Here is a 5,787-nt window from a genome sequence, read left to right as displayed (position 1 = left end):
CGACGCAAATGACGTACGTTAGCAATCAGCTGTTTTCGGTCGGTGGCGATATGAACTGTGTCGTCATAAGGGAGAGATGCGCTCTTCATAGATATGAATGTTTAGTTGATGTCATGTGCGTATAGCAGCTAACTAAACTGTTGCTACTGCACAGTGTAAGGTTATGAACGCCAGAACCCGTCAGAACAAACGTTTTGAGGTTATGAAAAGAGGTATTGTAGGAATATCGTACCAAAATCATCGTCTTATACCGGTATTGCTATGCCAGAAACTCTACTACAAATTTCGTATATTGCAGGACATTTATCTCATTACTCAGGGACATCTAGAACTAGATAGATACTTTCAGATATAATTTTATTTTCCGTCTTTTGGTGCATTAGTCATGATAGCCGCTTCACCAATGTGATTATATACAAATTGAGTTCATACACAAACATTTGCATACGATTTTGATTTCTCCAAACCTATGACAATTGACTCTGCAGGAGTGTAGAAGTAAATTTCAGCCGTTGCAAGGATCTAACTGTTGTGCAATGTGACGATTTTATCATATAATAAGTCATATGCATACATGTGCTCAAGTGCTGTACAAACAGTAATGCATTTATGTTACAATTTTGCAATGCAAGTTATCCTGCTGTTACCCAGTTGAGTAATCTTGTTTGTTGACAGCCAAACCCCACTTCAGTTTATCAAGAATTTGGTCAACCATAAAATTCAATACAACCTGTTTTATAGAGAGCTACATGAATATATTGCAATACCGACTGAGAATAACAATGGATCCATACCTCGATATTCTTGCTACCCTCCAGATGTTAGAGAGCCTAGTAGAAGAGAGAGTGCCAAGAAGGTTGGTCAAAGACACAGAAAATCCATTGGAATATACCCTGGAGGTTAGCGACACCGATAACGTGACGGCACAACCGAGCACAACTTCAGCGATGACAGATTGTTCAAAATCACTTCTCTGGAATGTCTTGAGTATTTATTTCATCTCGTGTTTGAACACAATAACCACACATTCAATTCCTCGTCAATTATTTTTATTACGAGATCCAATACCCTATGCTGTAGTCAGAATTGGACAACTGGAAAATCAGCTTTTCAAAATTAGACTATGATGATAATTATGGCTGCATATTTTTACAAATTAGAATAGAATTATAGACACGGTAGTTATTTTTCAATTAAATCAGAATAGGGATTACTGAATATGTGAAAATTTGGAAATTGAATCTACACAACTCGCTTAGTATTGTAGAGTTCTACTGTAGAATTTTCAGTGCAGTTCTTTTTCCATTTCCAGTTTCTGGTACTTGATATGCATCTGTAAGTCAAAATATTTCATTCTGATATCATGCTGCTCCTTCGCCATTTCCAGGACGCTCATTTCTGAACACCACATTTTGATCACCAACATTATAGTTAAAATATGATTTTTTTCATCAACACACCTGGCTCTCTTTTTCGAGACAATTGGCATTGAGCTTTTTGTGTTCTCTGTTTCATCTTGCATATCTGAATGTAGTAATGAATAAACTGTGGGTTGCATCACCATCATTGTATGCTAACACTTACCGGTCTGGTGTTCCATCCTGAAGTCTGTCGAAGGAACTGAAGGAAGCGTCACATCGCCATCAACAACGAGAAGGCAGCAATTTCATTTGCTGCAAGAAAACTATGGTTAACAACAGTTATATTGATTCAATAGAGCAATGTTAATGTCAATCAAAACAACCCGCAATGTTCTATTTGAAGTATCCGTGTGCCTATGTTAGTACCAACACGATTCATATCGATTTCAAATTAGTACCTCAACTTACCATCACTGTTGTGACATGAAGAACCAGGCTCTGTGTTCACATCCTCGTCGATTATGAAGGTGCAAACTGAATCTTCGGAATATGCATCTGAATAAACATTTTATTTAAAAATTTTAGTTGGAAATACATTAGAAAAGCTACTTTCAAATTATTCTTTCACGGTTTATCTTAACCTCGCGAAACACAGGAAGGATGGATGACTAAAATCATGACTTGACTCGAGTGGGAATAGGATGAATAGATTCGACTCGAGTCACTGCTTCAATATGACATACGGTATGAGAAATCCTGATTCGAAGTCAAATCTTCAAGTCAAGTTGCAAGCCTAACAATAATATGGCCAACGATACTTCTCAGGCACCTGCACTGCACAGTCTGAAAAGTGATAATAAATATACCAGTGCTATAAAAATAAATTGCAGATTGATCAAGGAGTGGTTCAGATTAGGAATTTGCCGAGCAGTGTTCCCCATGTGTCGTTTTCGTATAGCTGATGACGTGCAGCAGTCTCTGGATATGGTTAGTTTGTTGGCCATTACAAAAAGAAAATAAATCCATGTTTTTCAAGATCATCAAAATTTGTCTATTCAGTTCAAAACGAGCGTGAAAACGTGAGTATGAAGCACGCAGAGAGTCACGATTAACACAGATGGAAACAATACATCTCCTACTGCGAATTTTAAAGAATTGCCAGTAGAATTACCTATCGAAAACCTTTTCCAAGGAGTTCGTCAACTGGAGGTCCGGGCCAGTTTTGGCCCGTTCGACGCGTCGTGATGCATATATCTTTTTTGCTTTTCGTTTCAAATTTTTCAATACATTCTGGATTTGGCAAGTTGTACGGCTGCACGCGCAGGACCAGTATTCATAGCTGCATATTTCTTACTGATTACATCTCAGGCCGCATCTTTTTGTTTTGCTATCAGTCTTTTTGTCTTCCTTGGTTTCAATATATTCTTCTATCAATTCAATTATTCGAAACTTTTCCTGTCTGTTGCAATTTTCCGTCCTCGTATTTTATTTCCAAAGTATACTATCGTACAGTGTACAGTCTGTAAAAAATGTCATACCGGTAATCATAGCATAAGGTACTATCGGCTGTGGTAGGCCTACGCCCATAATATGCGCCAACAACAGTTGTAGTAGTGTCTGAGTACAATATTTTCAGCTAATACCGCAACTGCGCGTCAGAACATCCAGTTAACACCATCTCAATACCAAATACTAGTGTACATAATATAGCCAGCCCGGACCGCAGTCAACGCGAAGCACACAGCCGATTAACTTTCTAGACACCTCGCTCGGCGGATTACATTTGGCCGATTAAAATTCACCGATTAGTGGCAGATCGGTATCTGTGCCACGGAAGCCAGTCGATTACTGACGTTTAATCGGCGATTAGGGATTAATCGACATCTGTGCAATCCACCCTAAGTGTCCACACACATGTCTTGATTTTATTACCGATGTTTCGAAAAAACATTCTTCCGCAAATACCCATAGTTGAGAGAGAGAAAGATATGATATTATTTTTCGCCTGCACCATCGAGATGCTTTGACGACGGAGTTGCGATACGGCCCCATGAGGTCATTTAGTCTGCGCTCCCGTTTTTTTTCTCCTCCATGCTATCCGTAATTGCTGAGCGCCTAGTAGGATAGCTGCGGATGCCAATTTTCGAGTCTTTGGTATGACCCGGCCGGGGATCGAACCCACGACCTACCGCTCGAGAAGCCGGACGCATAACCATTACATTTTCAAGTATGAGAATACACAGTACCAGTAGATAAATTTTATAGAGTAGCCCGAGGTCGTTGAGTTGATTGAGTCCAGGGGTGTTATTGTTCAGTATGGGGGTTGGGTACTGTTAGTTCTGGCAATTTCCGTTCCAGGACACACGAAGACATAATAGAGTAGGTTACACGCGACTCTGCAAAGTGCACTCCCAAAATGATTGACGGCCCTAAAACCGATGCATGTATTCCGAAGCCTCCTTTGATATAGATTGTCGGTTGCTTAAATGGCTGGCGCCTAATGATCTTGTCCCTGCAATCAGACCCGTCCTACATGAATGCGACTGACACAGGAAAAATATCGCCACCTCCCTTTTGAAATCGCACGAGTCTGATCAAAGGAGTTTTATATTTTAATTTGGTCTGGTATGTATCAGCGATTCCAATCTTTAAAGTGGCGTCAATCTTTACCAGAGGTTACTAAATAACCGTGCTTCAACGAAGTAATTATAATAACAAAGGACACCACTCATGCACACGCGCCAATTTATTATTGATCAAATTATTTCACTTATTCGCTTCGCACGACTAGTTGGCTACTGGTATATAACTTTTTAAAGGGGTCATATCGGTAGCAAGTACATAAACTCGTTTTACACTCTGCTCAATATCAACGTAGCAATACTCGGACGCCGAATACATTGTCCGGCTGGCCTAGACCGTTAAGGCGTAAGCTTATATTCCCTTGTAAGTCCTCCTCGAAATTGTTGACAAAGCGACGGAAGATATTGATTTTATGGGATTATTATATCATTTGATTGCCACAGTTGATATATTTGGCGACATTTATAACGTCAATATGTACTTCAGCATTGCGGATTATGTGGCCCGAGTCGTCGCTAGGAATCGTGTACATTAATATAGGCTATCACTTCACTGAAATGTAGGGTTGGAATTAGCAATATGACGTCACGTGACGTCTTGAGGTTTACGTTCGCGTTCACACAGAACCTTTCAAAAAGTATCGCGTTGACATGAACCTGAACCTTTCAGAGGTTCACTCCATCCCTATAATGAACCAATTTCATTCATTAACCATAAAAAAATTTCGCGCCTGGCGCCCTTGTTTAACCATAACTGAGAGATGAATTGAAATATCAGATTTTATTGAAAAGCATTTGGTTTATACATAACTGACCAACAAAATCAAATTGCTTGCTTTCTTCTATAGAAATCTCTTGTAATTTGAAATGGTGCGATTATAGGGAGCGGATTGAATAGATATATTACCTGTATAATGATATCATGTTCGGCATTGCGAACCTTCAAGAGTGAATCCGAAGCACAACATATCACTTCACGACAGAAGACTCAAATTTTATCATTTGCCCTAGAGATAAAATTCTAATTATATGCACATCGGGATCAACAACTTTGGTCACAACCAGTGGTGGCCCTACGATTGGGGGTACCCTGGGCGAGACTTCCGGGGGGGGCTATAATTATGTAATCGTAGCTTCTTGGGGGCGTAGCCCCCCAGAACCCCCTTCGCATACCAACTTAGTATTAGTGCGTCGTATGGAGCGGTATTATGTGTTACGTATATGAAATTATAACATGGCTTTGAAACAGGCCTAAATATAATAGCAATACAGCTGCTACAGGCTAAATAGACCACACTAATCTGGAAAGCTAGCGGCTGAAATTAGTAATAAGCCAGCACACCACGTCAAGGTTTGAGCCAGGTGCCGGATTACGTCATATCTATTATTGCATGGTTACTAGAATAGACTACATCAAAACTAAGTAGCCTACCTCTACCGCATCCAGAGACTTGGTGATTATCGGGATATGAGATACTTCTAACGAATACTGAGATTTGATTATTGACCCATCGGAACGGTATCATCTTCTTCATTGGTACACGGATTTCAACGTCTATTCACTATAACTCTTGAAAGAAAGCGCTAAAACCAAATAAGGGGACCCTTCGACCAGGGGGCCCCGGGCGACCGCCCACCTCGCCCACCCCAAAAGCCACCACTGGTCGCAACTATACTACTCCATGGATCAAAATGCAATCCGTAACTAGCAATGCATCAAAGAGGTGAAACTTAGCACGGCAACACCTCATATAACGGTATGGTCCAATAGTGACAGGGATGAACACTGTGTAGGATAAACATCCATAAAATCATCTACAATAGTGGTTGCCAGCGTTTTCTAC

The 5,787-nt window shown here is 40.2% G+C and overlaps 1 long non-coding RNA gene across 4 annotated transcripts; it reads right to left on the bottom strand.

The window, feature by feature from the left end:
- Positions 1-403: 403 nt before the first annotated feature.
- On the bottom strand, positions 404-3,269 carry LOC145434369 (uncharacterized). Of its 4 annotated transcripts, none has more exons than XR_013913360.1 (4): positions 1,830-3,269; positions 1,585-1,673; positions 1,461-1,524; positions 404-1,398 (listed from the first exon to the last, which is right to left on the bottom strand). It is a non-coding gene; the product is annotated as an uncharacterized LOC145434369 (long non-coding RNA). The 4 variants fall into 4 exon arrangements; XR_013913358.1 differs by having other exon boundaries at positions 404-1,333; XR_013913359.1 differs by having other exon boundaries at positions 404-1,524; positions 1,830-1,916; positions 2,533-3,269.
- Between the last annotated feature and the right edge of the window lie 2,518 nt (positions 3,270-5,787).

Source organism: Botryllus schlosseri, chromosome 2, assembly GCF_051294905.1.
Source record: "Botryllus schlosseri isolate E-star chromosome 2, Bs_hap1, whole genome shotgun sequence".
Taxonomy (NCBI): Eukaryota; Metazoa; Chordata; class Ascidiacea; order Stolidobranchia; family Styelidae; genus Botryllus; species Botryllus schlosseri.
The sequence above is the reverse complement of the archived record's forward strand: the minus strand, read 5'-3'. Positions and strand labels throughout refer to the sequence as shown.